The 19,522-nt window shown below is 38.3% G+C and overlaps 1 protein-coding gene across 2 annotated transcripts in view; it reads left to right on the top strand.

Moving 5' to 3' along the window:
- Nucleotides 1-19,522, top strand: part of Sybu (syntabulin) — a 109,635-nt gene that overhangs the window by 14,999 nt on the left and 75,114 nt on the right. For both annotated transcript variants that reach the window (XM_087190691.1, XM_021262708.2), the window contains exon 2: nucleotides 9,849-10,005. The gene's annotated coding sequence lies outside the window, so the exon portion shown is untranslated. The remainder of the gene's footprint in view (nucleotides 1-9,848; nucleotides 10,006-19,522) is intronic.

Below are 19,522 nucleotides of genomic sequence, written 5' to 3'. Positions count from 1 at the left end.
TTTGTACCAGGGATTGAACTTGGGTCCTTCCGCTTGCGGGACAGGTGGCGGAACCACTGAGCTAAATCCCTGGTCCTCAACCTGTTGTTTTTTAAAATTAAATTAATTACAAGCTTTGCCTGGAACATGATGCACATTTCATTATAATTCATTTTAAATAATTAAAGGAATTTAGTTATTTAAAAAAATCATACAGAAATTGTAAGTTTCAGTAACCGGTCTGAATGTTAAAATTAAAGGGAATAACTAAAATATGCTTTTATTCTGGTAACTAGCAAATATACTGAAGAAAGCTTTTGAATTATTTGAATGCTCTTATATTTGATTCATTTGTGTATATTATTTTTAATGTGTCTTAAATTCTTAGTTTTGTGAATGAACATCATCTTCCACACAAGTTCTTTAAAGACTTCCCGCTCAAATAATGACTCATACTGACAACTCTTGCCTCTACATATTTTTAGGTCTTTTTTCTTAAACCTTCCTTAACAGAGAAGAGAGAGTTTTCCACAACATATTCTAAGGTCTTAGCCAACTTAAATGTTTTTAACAACTGACCACTGCCCAATCGATCCAATAATGCCAAACTGACATGTTCTTAATTATATAGAAAACCCCATTCCCTCTTAAGTGCCATGTCCATAGCTCAGTTTACTAAGAAAACATGTAAGTCAGTATTAATCATACAATTTATGGACATCAAGCAGTGCATCTCAATGCAGAAATTGCTACTGCCTTCTCTACTTCAGTTGAATTCTTACTTATTCATATTTGTCTACAAAAAACCCTGATGCTGTATTGTGAAATTGGAGTTACACAGCTGCCCTTAATACTGGGACCCCAGATTCCAGGTTTCTCAACTGCAGGCCATTAAATACACAGTGGCCTTAAAATTACTTGCATTTGCTACATTCTTTCTAAAAATGATAATCAAGTACAAGAGCACTTAACTTAATAATTCTAATAAATGTTCTCCTGAGATGACAAATGTGAATCCATCTTAGATGTATGTAGAAATGGGATGAAGGAAGGGATTACTTCTAAAATTCACATTTATCTGTTTTCTTTTGAGTATTTCATTCATTACTGAAAGTAATGGAAAGTAAGAAAAACCATATTCCAAAACCATATTAAGGGAAAAGAGAGGCTTTCATACCTATTCTTAAATTATATGGTGTATATTAGCACACATTTTATTAGTTTATTTTGACTTTGTATATGAGTTTTTTCCAAAGTTTTACACTAATAACTCATTTTTAATTCAAATAGGGGAGGAATATGCTAGCTTAATTGTTTATGAAGTACCCATATTCTCTCCACTACTTACCAACTAACTGATAAGCCTACAACAACTATACATTCTTGCAAGAATCAAAGTTCATTCAAATAAGTAAGCAAGACAAATTGAGTTAGAGGTTGATTTATTTTTATGTTTCAGAAAATAATATGAAACACACAGAAGAAAACTAGTTTGAAACTTCTCAAATGCTGTAATTGCTCAAATTATTCTAAGATAAAGTGCTGTACGTCTAACACATGTGGCCAAACATTAAATAGAGTGGATCTTAGAACCCACTACAGCATTACTGTAAGAACAGTCTAAGGAAAGTCAGCTGTCATCTTCTGAGCTGCCCCCCACCCCACTAAAAGGGAACGAGGTTAGGCTGAGCATACGTCTCAGAGGATGCATCTGAGAGAAAGCCCCATGTGTAACCTCCTTCGCTCTCTAATGGTATGCATAAATAATGAATAAGAAGCTTATGAAATATGTACCCATGGCCTTCCTCTCTAAGAAAAGATGATGCCGCACCCATCTGAAGGAAAAAAAAGAACTGCTAAAATAAAATTGGCCTCCAATTCCATAGCACTTTACCACAAAAATAGTTTTTGAATATAAATTTAGTTCACTCTGTCAAAAAGCACTATTATGCGAGGAGAAAACCAGCATTACACATTTGAAGTGAGAATTTTCATACCTGCTTACTATGTTATAAATTGGAAAAAACAAGTGTAACTTCATCTAGAAGATTCATAGTTTTAGAGATGTTGTTTCAGATGGTCTTTTTAAAAGAATCTGTAGGGTTTTTAAAAAATCTCTTAGAACACAAAGAGGAGAAATTCTATATGAAGTTTTCCTTTGACATCTACAAAAAGTAAAGCAATGTCTCTCCTCTCCCTCCCCTTCTCTTCCTTGCCTCTTTTCCTTCCTCTCTTTTCTTTAGAAAAAAGACAAATTATATTCAAAGATTACATTATATATGGAAGGAAGAGAAGGAAGAAAAGAAAAGAAATAATGAGGATTGCTTAGCAAAAACTGACATCATGTTGGAGAGGAGTCAAATGTTCTTTCAAACTTTACTGAAAGCTATTATACTTAAACAGTAATGAAAGATAAATGGTAGAAGCAAGCTACCCTTTGTACGTTGGTTCAGTAGTACTCACGAGAATAAAAATGACTACACTGTAACCTCGTAGAAATAACACTATAGAGAAAACATCACATAAAAGTTGAGACATTTAGAAGCTGAGGTAATACCTTATCATGAAACTAATTTGTACAACTGAAATATGTAAGGTAATATGATAAAGTATTTTTCTAGAATATAAAAAGGCTGACTTTTTACATTTTCTTTTAAATAATTTAACTTTTTCAGTATTTGTTTTTAATTTTTATTGATATATTAATATATGCATATATATGTTGGCAATAATCAAATAAAACAAACTAATTGCTACATCATGGAAATTATTTACTAGAGTTCTCTTCATAATTCTGTTACCATTACTAATCTTTTCTTCATTTGAGCTAAGTTTGCTAAGCCTCTACATTTATACTAAATATAAACATGAATGTGGAGGTGAGCATTCTTCAGTTACAGAAGGATTAAAATACTTCAATTGAGCATGCTTGGATTTCATGGTTTACGTATGTAGCTATCATCCAGGCTCAGCCAATATTGCTCGTACACAGACAGTTGTAATCGAGAAACGGGGACTTAGTTAAGCTAACAAATAAATGTTCTTCATACAGATATTCTAGACTCAATAATGCATCTTGTCATGGGTACTAGACTCTGGCTGCCATGCATTTCCTTGGACAAGTAGAGGAAGAACAGTGAAGAGAGGAAAGAACCCAGAGAAGCTTCTAATTGGTGTGACCGACTTTTACTTACATTCCTGACACTAAAACACAATATTTGTGTAAAACCTGACAGAGCATTAAATCAGAATGTTTTCCAGCTGAAGTCTAACATGTTGATATGCTTTTGTAATAATACTGAATAAAAGTAATCTGTTCAATCAGGTTTTGTAGGTATTCATACCAGAGCCAATAAATATTTATATACCTTGATATAAAAATATTTATATATTAAGGAAGGAGGATCACAAATTCAAGCCCAGCCTTGACAGCTTGGCCATTTACCCAGACTCTGTCTCAAAATGAAAAATACAAAAGCGCTGAGGATGTAGCTCAGTGTGAAGGCCCTAGGTTCAATCTCTGGTACTGGGCCGGTAAAGAATCTCTAAACACTGGTTCCAGGAGATATGAAAACCAAGGAGAGATGACTGATCTATTTCTCCCATTTATTTTCACCCCAATCCTTGGGCCAGCTATCACTAAGAGTTGCTCAGGAAGCAGCAAAATACCTGGAATAAACTTTAACCTAGGTATGAAAAGCGCTTGAGTTTGAATGCCATTTTTATCAGATAGACCATTTTCAACAAGATACTTTCACATTTTGAGCTTCAGTTTCCCTAATTATCAAATGTGAGCCAGAACACTCACCTCAAGCAGTAAAGGATTAAATGAGAGGATTTCATCTAGTCTACTATAGCGTTTATCAGTAAATGGTAGTTGATAATATTATCAGTGATTAGAATAATGACTTTTTTCTTAAAAAAAAAAAATGCCCAGGATGATAGAGAACTAATAGTTTGTATACATTGTAACAGGGGCATCCAACCTAACTGTGATCCTTGTCCTCATATTTCATTTATCTACCTGTTCTTTTTTCAAAGTAAATGTATAAACTGGAATATATTTTTATCATCATTAATATATTTCTCTTACTATGCTTAAGTTTTCTAAATTTCACATAAGACGAGGAATAGGCTGTGCTAAGCTGCTTTATTCTGACATGTTTTAAGAAGCAAAGAGAAACATAGCATTTGGATTGAGGAGTTCTATTCATCCCTAGTATTCCACGCAGTTGTAGAGGTTTTAGGTACTATTTAAGACAGGAATTACCACATCTTCTTTGTAGCCCTACTGAAAGATACAAAATTGATTATAGTGACATTTGAGTGCCTTTCTTATTTATTTAGGGAGTACAGGTTGTTATTATAAACAATTTCAGTAGACACCCTTAATATCTATCTAAGGAGGTCCAAGTTGTGACATCTTACTCTCTGATGAAGGTAATAATTGTGTATGAAATATATATAATAATAACTGTATATGAAGGTCAACATACTCATTAGGGTATACTATCTGCTGGTAAAAATGAGATGGAGTATTTATCTTTAAATTAGAGGTCTCAAGATCTTTGAAATTGAGAAGTTGGGATATCTTCAAATTCAAATGTCATGTGAATTTAACCCATTTTCCAAAGCCTATAAGCTCTTAGGAGAAGTACATGTTGTTTATAATATTAATCCATCTGTAGTCTGATAGTAGAGCTCAGACTATATTTTTAAATATATAATTTGCAGACCTTGACTAGAGGTGAGTTTCTCGATTGAGGGCGATCTTGTCTCCCAGGGATATTTGGTACTACGGGGAGATATTTTTGATTTGTCACAACCTAGCTGGGCTGGAGAGCAGATGTGGTGATTGTTACTGGCTTCTAGTGGGTAGATGCTGGTAATGCAGCTAAACATCTTACAGGCAGAGAACAACTCCACAATAAGAATTAGCCAGTTTAATATGTTAATCGTGCTGAGAACAACTCCACAATAAGAATTAGCCAGTTTAATGTGTTAATCAGAAACCTTGGAATAAAGCCATGAACTTTCCGAGAGCAGGCTGTGTTACTGGATACTTTCCATTCTCAGTCCGTGTCCGTGACGGTTGAATAGCGCACTCTGCTCAGAAGCACCACAGTTGCCTTGGCATTAATCTCCCGTGTTACAGCAGCAGCTTTCCAGGCCTTCACTGTCAGAACGTGCCAGTTACTCGGTTTCTAGTGGGAATTAAATGTGCTTTGGAAACTTCACAAGGAATATGCAATGGTGCAGGGACAGGCCTATAAATACCTACTCTACAGGGCCTCCCAAGCTGCCTGGCATAGCAGGGTTCCCAGTAAATGGCTAGGGATGAATACAAAAAGGAAGAAAGTAAAAAGAAAGAAATATGCAAGCTCTCAGTGAAAGAATGTGTGGAAAACAAAAACCAAACAGCAGGCTTTTGGGTTCTTTTCACCCAAAATGGCCTTGGTGGATTTAAAAATGGGAAGTGTGAACAGAGCTGCCTTGTACTTTAAGTAGAAGCATTTGGAAGAAGTGGTAGATGCCTTCAGGACACAAGGATGTCTATGCACTTGCTTAGAAATCTGATGAAGTGTGAAGATGCTGCACCAGTGGGAGGAATCATTTAAATTTTTAAGAAAACTGAAAAAGTGTCATGGAACAAGGTTTCAAATCAGCTGGCACAGGCAGCAGAGCCCTTCCGCTTGTCACCAGCCACTGACTTTTCTTAACTAACTGATACGCCAGAAGAGTGCATGACAGTAATTTATTTGCATTAGTTAGCTGATTGGGAGGGAGAAACGGAGCTCTTCACTTTTCACCTAATTTGCCACTTTTAAATCTAGCCCCCAAAATGAGAAACCAATTTTTTAAAAACCTGCCAAAAAAATGTGTTTCATTCACCTAATTTTAAAGGATTCATCCAGGCATGATGGCCTGTAATTCCAACACTTGGAGAGGCTGAGGTAGGAGAATCACAAGTTCAAGCACAACTTACCAAGCCTGTGAGACCCTGTCCCCCCAAAATAATAAGAATAGAGTAAAATAAAAAGGGATGGGGTCGTAGCTTAGTGCAAAGGCCTTGGGTTCAATACCCAGTACCACAACACATTAATTAATTAAGAGTTTTCATCATGGTAAAAGCTACTAGAACACTCTCCAAATCGACCCTGCTTCACCCAGCTCACTCATACATATAGAGAGAGACCTGTGTTGGTCATATTAGTCACTTGCTTATGAAGCACTTGAAATGTAGCTGCTCTGAACAGAGATGTGCTGCAAATATAAAATACAAACCAGATGTTGAAGGCCTGACCCAAAAAGAACCGGTCATTTTGATATTTATATTGATCATATTTAAAATGATAAACTTTTGGATATGTTAAATAAAATGTATTGTTCAATTCATTTTACTTGTTTCTTTCTTTTTTAGTGTTGCTATCTAAAAACTTGAAGGCACATTTGTGGAAATTATATTTCTACCGGACTCCTCTGATCGAGGCTACTCAAGTTTTAATTAAGCAATCATTTTCATGATCAAGGAAACATTTAAGAAATCATGTTACTATGAAGAGAAATGTTTGAGAATACATAATTTGCAGGTCACTTTACCATGTAGCATCACTTTCACAGGGTTAAAGCCCAATTTTCCATTTCTGAAACTTCCACTTCTGCTTCCTCAGCTGGCCCTAATCTAACCCATTCCTTCCAACACTTGGTTCTGTGTCACACTGCTGTTCCCTTTGGTTGAAGTGCTTCCCCTGCTCAACCCTGCCTCTATCCTCAAGATCTAACTCAAGGTTTTCCCTTTTGAAAATAGTTTTCCCCACCTACAAGTGACTTCTCTCTAGCTGGCTCTCCTCAGCATGTAATTACTACTGCCTTTCTCAAAGTGTGTTTCTTCTAACACTGGCATAGCCAATGTTATGTTTTCTAAGGACACAAAGTTCCATGGTTAATTTAATATGAGAAATACTACAGGAAACAGACACGTCTGTCTCTTTATTAAAGGTTAATGTAGAGTCGATCGTAGCTTAAATTTGGATTGAGAACTTTTAAAGAGACATATGGTATCCAGCATTTCCTGATCTTTTTTGGACAAAGGAGCATAGTAGGACCGCAGTCCTAGCAGCACACTTTGAGGAATAATATCATGTACCATTAATCAGTACATACCTCTTTTGTGGCCTTTTTGCCCCTCTTAATTGGACCCATTCTGTAAATTTCATTCATTTACTTCAATTTACAGACCTGTATTTATTGTTTCCTAACATGTAATAGATGTCATTTATTGAAGCCAGAAATTATTTTGGTTGGCATTGTGGGAAATGAGTAATTACCTGTTGGCTTAGCCATAAATAAGAAGTGACCATACTGCATTTGTTTTCATCCTGCTAATTATAATAGTAATACTAACTGGATATACACCATAAGCTAATTCTGTGGTTCTTGCTACTGCCCAATACTTTAAATTTAAACTTTGACTAATGACAGAAATACAGGAAAGCCTGTGTCTTGGGCCATGTGGAATAGTATCAGCAACATCAAGCCAAGTAAATATATACAATGATTTTTTTAGGGAAAGGAGTAAAATCACCTGAAAATATAGATTTGGGTCAAATAGGATGCTAGGAAATGATAGTATAGAAAAGAATTTAAAGTAAGACATGGACTAGGGAGAAGGAAAGACTAAATGAATAATAAAGTACAACTAAATATATTTTAATTGTTTAAAAAGCCATTTTATCAGATATTGGCTTGGTTGTACAAGGTGTGACTGAAAAAATATGGTGAATGTTTACATTTTAAAAAAAGATTTATTACAACAAAAGACACATTGTCATTAATCCTTCTCACTTCAAACACATTCATTCCCGTCATTCTTGCCACTTACAGAAGCAGTTCTGGAAGTCCTATTTCATAGCTTTAGTTGGGCTGCCTTGGCTGCTTGATGTCCTGAATTGATTCAAAACATTTACATTTCGTGGTTATGTTGACTTTGGAGAAGAGCCAGAAGTCGCATGGTGCCAGATCTGATGAATAAAGTGGATGAGGACACACCATAAAGTTCTTATGAGCCTGCCTTTCCTTTGGATGGACCACAGGATTCACTGTATTTTTTGTCATGCCTGATAATGACACTCCCAAAAGAGGATTTCCGGAAGTGCTTGAGAAAGTGGCAAGAACAATGGGATAAGGGTGCTCAAAATGTGGGGGAGGATTCTGAGGGTGATTAATGGCAGTATGTCTTTTACTGCATTTTAAAATTTAAATGCACTATATTTCTCCATCCATCCTGTGTGTTAATGATAACTTACTTTTCCAAAATTAAGCACTCACTGACCAAATTCAAAAGCCTGATTGATTCATTACTTTTATATACACATGCATTGACAAACCAAAATTAGAATAGTTAAGCAAATTATTCAGAGTTAAACATGAAAGATGATATCTAGGAAATATGGTAATTCCAACCTCGGGACTATCATGTCCTATTCGAGCTTTTATTTTCTCTATTAAAGTCAATCCTATCTCTGCTTTCATTCCCTTTTTTTTATACACATGTATTTTTACGAACCTGTCACCTCCCCCCAACACACACGTAAGATATGACTGAGAAAGACTTCTGTTTCTTTTGTATTTCTAAAATGGTACCTTGATTCACAAACTTAATTCTTTCCATGATTCTGGTCACAACCTGAATTGGACAACAACCAGATCAAATTTCTCTATACGATCAACATTGAACTTAACCATTGAATTTAATTTGGTTCTCATCCAATTTGGTTTGTGACCAGAATCGTGGATAAAGTTGGTGAACCAAGGTACCACTGTACTTGACATGGTCCACTATCTGTGAAATATGACACTGGCATTAAACTAAACATTATGTTATAGAAAAAAGTAGCTGTTGTCTTGATTTCTACTTCAAAAATCAAGAGTGTAACTTACGCAAGTTTCTCTTAGTAACAAACTTAATTCTTTTATCTGTTATTATAAATAATATCTGTGACTTTCTCTGACTTTTTTCCTATGCAGACCAAAAATGTAGTTCTGATTTTATTTTATACTTGAAACGAATGTAGAAAGTGTCTTTCCATGTATTTATTAAAATAATCTAAGCCAAATAGATAATTCCAGAAGATGTTCCACAGGTAGATATGTTTCATAGTCATTTCATCAGAGATACTTGGCTTATGGGCTACTTAATTCACAAACATAAAGGTTAAAACAAAAGCATTTTTGTCCTTTTCCATGCAACATTTATATTTTACCTGATAAATGATCATATCAGTACAATTTTTGAAAAACTTGAGACACAAATTTACAAAACATCTGCCAATTTCTATAATTAACAATAGCAAATATATATTTTTCCATTTTTATACTCATAGTTCACTACATTGTGCCTATTTATAGGAAACTGCAAAAGAGCTTTAAGATTTGGGGGAAAACAGAAAAAAAAACTAAGGAGAAAACAGCAATACAAGGCAATAAGTGTATGGATTTTGGTGTGGAAAGAGTTAAAAAATAGTAGACAAAACTGTAGACCTATGAATCTCACATCAAGTTGTGGTGGATAAAATATTTTGTTCTCTATGTGCAAAAGAAAAACTTCAAATGGTGCCACTGTGAAACACAGTACTGCTTTTGTCAATAGTATCATGGTCTCCTTGTTGAAAAAGAACAATATAAATAAACATTTAGACAATGAAATGCAGCAAAAAGCTATAAGCTTTGAAAAATCACTACCTCTACTACACTGGAGAACTTCAATTTAGGAGCCACAAATAGAAGTTGTATAGGTGCTGATGTGAAGTTTTACAATGGCTAAACTGGAAATGCCCTTAGCTGAATTTCTCATTTTGTCAAACTAAAAGCCCATTACAGAGTGAAATTCAAGCAAGACTACCATTTGGAAAATAAACAGAAGCTCACTCATGTCATTGGAAATATCATCAAACATGATCCAATTGCCACTCTTCAGGGAGCTCAGTTCTTTTCCATCCTTGCTGGAAAACACAGTGGTCTGAAGACGTAAGTACTAATGACCATACAATGATGTATATGGTCTATGTGGGTAAAGTGCTCTGCCAAATATAATTTTTCATACAGCCTCTGAGCTTGGAGTGGATGTAAATAACAAACATACTGGTTCAGTGAGTGACAGCACTGGCTCTAATCTTCCAGTGAAGAGAAGTTTCTGACCCACTCAAGCAAGGAGTGTTCTTTCTAATTTCAGTATCTGTGTGTTAGTCAACTTTCAAAATTCTTGAAAGAGTACCGAGTAAGCAGTTTCCAGGAGGAAAGGTTTATTTTGGCTCACAGTTTCAGAGTTTTCGGTCCATGGTTGCCTGGTTCTGTTGCTTCTGGGTCTGTGGTAGGGCAGAGCATCATGGTGAGGAGCATGTAATAGAGCAAAGCTGCTCACCTCATGGAGGACAGGGGGGCCAAGAGAATGAGAAGGAGAGGCAGGGGACAAAGCACACCCTTCCAGGGGACATTCCCAGTGACCTGCTTCCGCCAGTTACGCTCTTCCTCCTAATGTTTCTACTGTCTTCCAGTAACACCATCACATTGTGAATTCATTAATGGATTTACCCTTTGATGAGGTCACAACCCTCATGATCTAATCACTTACCAACAGTCACACTCTGAACTTTGCTACACTGGGGACCAAGTCTTCAACGCGTGAGATTTTGGGGGTCATTTCAGATCCAAACCATAATGGCTTGTCTTAGTCATCATTTAGAAATCTAGGAACTATGAGCACATTTAAAACACTGACTTTGTTGACATTTTTGCCACACTTACTTCTCTTGATAACTTATATTAAACAATTCTCATTTGTATTTGTGAGTTGAAAACCTTTAGCAGAGTTTATAGAAAGGGTTGAACAACCAAAGAAAGCAGATGGAAGGCATTCCTTATAGCATAAAAGTAGGGTTGGCAAAACTCTTCTTCATGTATTTCCTACATTAGTGCATTAGCTTAAAAATATGATCATTAAAAAATTACAAATCCAAGCCTAAAACTGAGAGTCCAGAGCTGCTAACTAGATTAAAATTTATCCTACACATTCCACTAATGAATAAAGTATCAAATCTGTGCTGCAAATGTCACTGTGTCCAGAAGGACGGTGTGCCTGGCTCTTTACCATATCACTTTTTGGAAAGCAGTACAGTACCCTCAAGAGAGTCAAGAAAGAGGCCTCATATGGTACACTCAATGGTCTTGGTGAATGAAGAAAGAAATGCAAAGGTAGCATCTTTCAGTAGGATCAGATTGTACGGTGGCTGGCAATATGATAAAAAATTGCAGGGGAAGATTCTTCATTTATATACTAATGCTATTCAAAGCTATGTGCATTATATTTGGAGGGCTCCATTATACAGATGCATCCTAGTGTTTAAAATCATTGGAAATAAATGTGTAACCAACAAATAAACAAGCCTTAGATATGGAGTCAAGGGATCTGAAATGTTTATTAATCCTTTTGAAAGGCTGCTGCAATTAAATCATGTGGATGCTTCCCAGTTGGCACAAGAATGGGATTGTTCAAAGGTTTCAGATTGAAAAGCCTCACATGGCTCTCTAGGCAAGAAGTTTGGCAGTGGGGCTGAAAAACTACAAAGACAAATTCTCAAATATTTATCATATGATTTGTATTCTGCAGTCATTCCAGTTTCAGTAGCAACAGTGGAAAGGAAAGGATGAAGTCAGAATACAGGAATAGAATGCTGGAGAAAGGACTTTAATATCTAATGCATATTTCCACAAAAGGCCTTATCTACTGTACACATCTGCTGTCAACCTTTTCTTACTAAAGCTCCCTAGAACAAACAATTTACCCTTGGGCAAAATACCACCAGAAAATGTTGGTATTGAGGGAGAACCATATTCCTCCTGATTAAAAAATATAGACTTTCTTGTTTATCCCTTGTCTGTAAATTATCTCTCGCTGTATTGTTGAACTACAGAGGTGGCTGGTTTGAGCAAAGTGTAATAATCAAGCTGCTATATATAGCAAAATGTAGGGAAGAAATGAGTACATTTCCTACCATTAAGGAATTAATGTCTCCTTCATTTTAATGTCTATAAAAATAGTAATGCTCTGTGAAAAAGGAATTCCAGGGATTCAGCTAAGGATGAAAAAGATACATAGTTTTCACTTAATCATATTTCTTAACTAGAAAGAAAAAATATAATCCTTGTTTTACATTAATGAACAGGGTGCCTTTTTTGTGTATTGTTGGTATATCTTAAAATATAGGTTAGAGCTAAAAATAGAAGTTATCTCTATATTAATATTAAATGAATCATGTGTTTATCCTGTGTTAAAATAACCATATTTTATTATTTAAAAGTTGGACAAAAGCATGCAGTGTGGCTTAGAATTTGAGTGAAGCATTGTTCTACCTCCATTCCTTATTGTTGCCTGTGGCCGCATAGCAGTCCAAACACTGCCTAGAGCACTGTGGAAGAATAAAATAAGAAATCACGCCTACTTCTACTGTCAAAGCCAACCACATAAATTTCTCTCTATATTTATCAGAGTTCTTGGTACATAAAAAGAGCTCAATTACTATTTGTTGAATAAATAAAATCATTTATTTATAAAAAGTCTCGAATTCAAGGGGTAGGATTTGTAGTCAATCAAAGTGTAACTGTAAAGAAATTGTTAGGTAAGCATTAGAGAACGTGCATAATTATTATATGCTTCATCTTCATGGGGTTTAGTGATGAATCATCTTTTTAATTTAAGACAATGTTTTTCAGATATCCCCTATTGTATAAGTAAAAGAGAAAAATGGAAATCCAGAGATCCAGAGATCCTCAATTCTCTATTCCTTGTTCTCCATGTGTCATAGTCTGCTCCTGTCTGAATTTAGGACACCATGGAGAAAATGAGTGGAATTAGGCAGGAAAACTATGGTAATTTACATGCAAAGATTCCAGGTGTTTACTATGAGAATGACAAGCACATCTGCTTTAACAAACTCACACTTCTATACTTCGGATCGCAAGAATTAGAAGATGGGTTGCTCCCAAAGTATCTTTGAAGCAGATTTGTAGTGTGAGATTTTCTAATGTTCTCTTGCCTAAGTAACTGTTTCTTTTTTTCCCCAAGTTTCAGAATAAACCCACTTAAATCATATATACATTTCAAAGTGTCACATTATCTTAACTTCATAGAACAATAAAAATATAACAATGCAACTATATAAATATATTAGAATATAAATGCCAGTGTCTTTTAAAAAACAAATTCTTGTCTAAAACTATTTTTGATTTCAATACTAAGTGTCTAATAGGTGGCAGGATAAAACAGGAGGAAAAACTATAAGAAGGAACCAAGGGAATAGTTTTTCAAAGAGTATTCCTTGAATAATCAGTCAAGAGAAGTGAATCCATTGAAATAATGAAGCTAAGATTAATATTTTATAATACATAAGATAAAATATATGTATTCTCCATGGCAGAAGCTTTTCAAGTTATACCAATTTGGAAATCATTATTTCACTTGGTCACTTAGAAGTTCTTTTGAATTGCTACTCAACTTCTGTTGCAAGGCCTAAAGCAACACTACTATGCTTCTTATGTCTTTAGTATGGCTTATCTTTCTGTCAGTCTATATACAGTTCCTACAGAAAGTATTTATAAATCAAGAAATCATTCATATCCCCCCGTGGACCTGGGGGATTGAACCCATAGTGCCTTCACACTGAGCTACATCCTCAGCCTGTTTTTTAAACATTTTGTGATAGGAGGCAGAGTCCCATTAATTTGCTAAGTTGCCTGGAGAGCCCCAAACTTGTAATCCTCCTGCTCAGCCTCCCAGAGTGCTAAGATCACAGGTGTGGGCCACCACACCTGGATTCATTGTCTCTTATTTTACACTCAAAAGTAAATTTCTAGACTCTAACAAATCTAATTAACCAAATGGGATAGTGATGGGAAGTGAAGATTGGAGATTGGAGAACAGTACTCTCAGGAGAGAAAACTCTTGTGAAAGGCAAAGTGGGGATGCAAGTGTTAGACCCCGAGGGCTCTTTAGGCCGTGCCTAGTGTATGAACTTTATTCTAAGGGCAGAGGTGGGCTCTGGAAGGTCTCAGCTGATTCTAGGGGAGAGAAGGGTGTGTGTATGTGTGTGTGGGGGGGTCAGATCTGCACTTTATAGAGAGACTTCTGGCAACTGCTTAAAAATGGACTAAAGGGAGCAAGTCTGGAGGCCAGGTTGGAAACCCAGGCAGGAAGTGGCGGCACAGCCATGAACACACTTTGAAGATAATTAGGGGATGAGACAGATAGCACTTAGGCTCCAAGTAGTAAAAGGGAGGCAAGAGGAGAGTTAGGACTGTCACCCAGGTTCCGTGGCCTGCATGATGATGCCAGTTATTAACTCAGGGGGTACAGCAGTAGGCTCAGTTTCCAGAGGAAGCATGATGATATAATGAGTGTGTGGACACTGTGGGATAGGAAAGGAGAGCTCTCCAGGTGGATTTTGTAATAATCCTGAAATAGAGATGTAGCTTACTGAATTGATAGAGGGCCTGGTTATAAATTTTTGTTGAAAGAATTGGAAAGACATAAATATTACCCAGGGAAGGAAAGTGGGATGGAAGTACGTAAGAAGACAATATCAACATTTAAGGAATGGGCTGAAAGGATACTAAAATGTAGGAGAAAAACTCAAGGGCAATTTCACAGAAGATAAAGTAGTTTCATAAAAGTGTAGTAGTAGTTATGCCAAAGGCTAACAAGAAGTCAAGATTAGGGTAAAAACGAGTCATTCCATTAAACCACGTGGAGGAAATTTGTGACTCTGGGCATGAGGTGTTTGATAGGAAGGTAGGGACATGAGTGGAGAGAGGGGAACACAGGAGGGTGTGAGACATGACACAGACAGTGGCGTTTAAGAGTAGTTTATTTCAGCAGCGAAGATTTCAGTGTGTTCCAACTATAAATGTGAAATGCCCAGTGGAAAAGTAAGTTGAAGTCACTTAAAAATTAAAAACAATAACTAATAATAACAGCTCCCACTCAGTGAGGACTTAGTGTGTACTGGACACTCTTCCATATATCCCACTGATGCTCACAAAACCTTAGGTACTATGGTAGGTGCTGAGCATTCTTTGTAGATAAAGAAATAAAAGCCTGGAGAGTTAGCAGGGCTAAGTGATAGACCACGTCCCTTAGGAGGGAGAAAAGGTTGTGACCCAAAGCCCAGCGAGAAAAGAATTATCTTGTATGGGAAGAAACCAAACTTCCATTCTGAGGAAGGGAAGGAGAGGGGTGAGGCAGAGACTGAGCATTCCTCGTATCTTCTATTTTGTCTGTCAGTCAAGGGATAAGGGCATTCCCACAGCACAAGGGAAGGCCTGAGGCTGGTAGGCCAGTGGGGGGGGGGGGGGTCAATAACCATGTGGTGAACAAGAAAGAACTCTGACTGGGAAGCACAAAATGGCTGCCAGGCAGCACTGAGGCCCCACTACACTAAGAAAGTAAGAATAAGCAGTGTCCTTGGTCAGCAAGGTTGTAGGGTCTCCCCTTGTGGTCCGCTTGACGTCAGGGGAGAGAGAGTTCTCTTAGACTCTAGGAAAGTTCCAAGAGTCAGGGACACAGAGACTTTGAAGGTGAGCCAGCCAGGTAGGGGTACAGGGGAGCTGTAGAGAGAAAAGGGTGTAGACTCATTTAACTGGCACTTATTTGAACCTTCTTCAAAAGTAGGGCATAATTATACCTCATTAATCAGGTAAATGGGGCGGGGGATTGATTGTGTCTGAAGGTTGAAAAAAGCTTAGTGAGAGGGGGCAGAGGAATTCTTTCTGCTTAATTTTTCTGGAAACCAAAAATCAGTCAAAAAGATAGTCTTTTAATTTTTTTTAAATGGAACATGGACTAATAAAAGAATGACCTGGAAATAAATAATATAACATCTGAATTCACTTAACTTTCTGGCTTTAGAAGAATATATTTGATTGTTTAGCTAAAATTCAATCCCATAATTCACCTTCCCCAGGGTTGTTGTAAATGAATTAAAGAATAAGAAAGGAGGAAGGCAGGCCTAAGAATTTGGCTCAGTGGTACTGTGCCTGTCTCACAAGAGCAAGGTCCTAAGTTCGATCCCTGGTACCACAAAAAAAAAAAAAGAAAGGAGAAAGGGGATAAGAAACCTATGGTTAAATTCCCAATTTATACAAAGGACTATGGTGGGCTTATTAGAAGTGTTACAGAGTGTAGTCCTAAGTAAAATCACAAATATATTTCACAAATAAGGACACAAAGATGATTATCTAACCTGTCTAAAGTGGTTCAGAAGGTAAGCAGTTTGAAATCATTGTCTATTGACAATGAATACTTGTTTGTCGTCCCACACACACTGAATAATGATTCTGACCATTGACATTCAGTTAAGTTTTGTATAGCCTTACATTTTGAATGTTTTCTGAAATACTATTGGGAAAGTTTCAATGAAGGCACTATTAAACTTCCGTTTGAAGACTTGTAGCAAACCAAGACTACCCATGAAATGGAAATTCATAATTCATTAATGAGCCAATAGGTGGCAGTATAGCACGGAGTTTTCAAATTTTTAAATAATATTGTTAATTAACAAATACCGATTGAGGCACCAGTATTGTACCTAGTGCTGTGGGGGGTGGGGAGAAGGAGGAAGAGGAAAGAGAAGGAGAAAAGGAGAGCTAAAGAAAAAGAAACTCTCCGGAAGCCAAAATAATAATAAGGGCCATGCACCCTTCAAAATTCATTTCATACCTCACCCGGGGAAGCTCATACCCTGGTCTAATCCAGGCACTGGCAGGCCTCTGGACATCTGACTGACATGGTGTCAAAACACGGAAGAGTGGGGCCGGGGATTTAGCTCAGTGGTTCCACCGCCTGCCTCGAAAGAGAAAGGTCCAGAGTTTGATCCCCGGTACCAAAAAAAAAACCACTGAAGAGTGTCACAGCTGATGGCCATGCACCATGAGACACTGAGAGGAAGAAGCACTGCTCATCTCTGAATACTCTGGAACCAGTGGCTGGCAAAGGAGCCAAATATCACTGAAGGATGAATGAGTGAATGACAGGAGCCTGACCGTTTACCTACCTTCGGAAGGGAGAGTACAGCAACATCTTTGCTAACGAGAAATTCACTTTTCCTTAATTTATGTGTCATAAGTAATGTGGAGAAAAAATATTGTTTTACCTTCATAAAAATTAAAATAGAATTCTTTCGGATGAGAATGAAAAAGAAGAGGTAGCAGTGGTGGCTGGAATAGTTTGATCCTGAGGGTAAAAGATACCTGTAAAACTCTACCCATATGCCAGACATAAATAGACGTATCCGATCCTTGTAATAGTATTATGAGCTAATTATTGCTATTAAATCCACGTTATAGGTGTGAAAATGAAGCTCAGAGAACTTAATTTGCCCAAATGATTAACTGGAGCAAATAGCTCCTCCTTCCTTTTTAAACTAACCTGCACTTACTACCTGCCAAGTCCTGCAGGGCCTCAATAACTTACCCACAGTGGCGCTGTCAGAGAGACTCAAAAAAGGTCACACTTCCAGGCCTATGGGACTCAGGGATCAGTGTCTTTTGCTCGGTTTCACTTTCTTATCACAGACCTCTCCACAGAGTTGGGAGACTCGTTTCCCTCCCTGCTGTCCCCTGAATTATCATAGTAAGGCACGCCAGTAGCTGGGTTTCTTGACAGAAAGGGACCCAGGTGGGTTTCCCCCCAGCATCCCTGACAGCACGAGGCCCACCCTGGAGCTTCCAGGGTTCCAGCAGCAGCTCCTCCGCTGGTCCCCATGGAGGAGGCCTACGACCCTGTGTCTCAGCCCAGTGCCCAATCGAGGACACACAGTGTTGAGTGACTTGGGAAAACAGCAGGCATCCCAGCCTACCACAGTCCTTGAAATAGCCAGATGTGCGGCCATCCGCGGCCCCAAATGCCCAATGTCGCTTAGAATTCCTTTGTCATTTTAACCCCGCTCTTTTGAGGCACAGTAAATAAACACGTAAGCAACACACAAAATGCTGACAGAAGGGACCTGGATCATTGTGTTAGGGCAGTGAAATAATGAGTACTTTTTTCTTTTATTTTCCAAAAATTGTTGACGATGTGGTTCCAGTACCTTTGAAAACAATATTAAAAGGTCCCTTCCCTTTTAAGAAGCATTGTTTTCTTCCATCAAACAGCCAAAGAGGGTACAGAGATGGGTGAACCGACATAGGTCTGATTCCCGAATTCCACATTCATTTCCCACACATTTTTCCGTAGTGGATTGGACAAGGAATGAGTGCACAGCTAAGGCTCACTAGGTCACAAGATTTCAGAGACCGAAGAAAACGGCTTGCAGGAATGAGCTAGGAGGTGGAAAGAACGCAGCAGTCACTCTGTGGCGCGCGCCCTGAGGACCCCGGGCCCCGCTCTGGCTGCCATCAGAACGGGGGCCTCTACGGGCGGGCGGCCGGGCCTGCGCTCTGTTTCGCAGTAATGCTCTCCTTCGTGTTGACGATCTCGAAATCTTCCCCCTTCCTCCCATCTTTTAGGAGAAACCAAAAGGCAGAATTATTTTTAGAAAGATGTTCACTACAAAGGGAGAGGGAAACTACAAAATCACGGGCACGAGTGATGCTATGGAGAACAGACCGTTTTCAGCGTTAACTCACAACTAGCTACAGATCCGCTTCCTGGGAAGAGATGATGACCTTCTTTGCTCGGCCTCCGCTGCCACCGCTGGGAATGAGCCTCTCAGCCTCTCAGAGCCTGCTCCTGCCATGTCTGGGCAGTCTCGGCCCCCTCTCCTCATCTCCCCCCTGGGTAGCGGTGACTGCCTTTCTCCCAGCTCCTGGCCTCTAGGGGAAGGAAGGTGCTTCTCATCAGGCCAGGAATCCAACTTCTGGAAATCAGCCTTCCGGGCCGTCCTCACAGATGACTTCCTTTGCCCTTTCCATCAATCTGTGAGCCAACACACTGTCCAGCCATCCAAAACATTTCATTCGGTAAATGTCAAGGCCCGGTCTCTCCTGCCTGGATGGACAGCTTTACCCTCATCCTTTCTAGAGAAATTCATTTCAATGATTCCAATCCACTGTCCCAACAAGTATACGCGGCCCATCGTGTGTTCCCATTTCCTTCAGTACAATCTCTGTACCCATGCTGTGGCTGGTATCTTGGCCTCTTCTAACAAACGGGCAAAAGGCCACAAACATCAGAGAGCGTGTTTTGGTAGCACGCCAAGAGCATTGCCCCTTACTGCCCTACAGAGCCCGCAGCCCCGACTGGCCTCAAGCTCTTCATCTGGACTGTCCCTCAATTTCTGTTCCTCACAGAGAGGGGGGCTCTGACTGAAAACGCAGTAGTTTGCACACTCACACCCAGTGAATGTTCCTGTCACCCTGCCTCAGCTTTACCCTCTCTCCTCTCTGCCCCAAGCACTCCCTGGGCCCCCTTCTCAGGGAGTGATCTGGCGTCAGCCTCGTCATTACAGTTTTACAGCATCAAAATACCATAACCATACTGTAACAATAACACACA

This window comes from Heterocephalus glaber, unplaced genomic scaffold, assembly GCF_053883595.1.
Source record: "Heterocephalus glaber isolate CG9 unplaced genomic scaffold, H.glaber_assembly_v1.0 deba00001555, whole genome shotgun sequence".
Taxonomy (NCBI): Eukaryota; Metazoa; Chordata; class Mammalia; order Rodentia; family Bathyergidae; genus Heterocephalus; species Heterocephalus glaber.
This window is presented reverse-complemented; position numbering and strand designations above follow the sequence as displayed.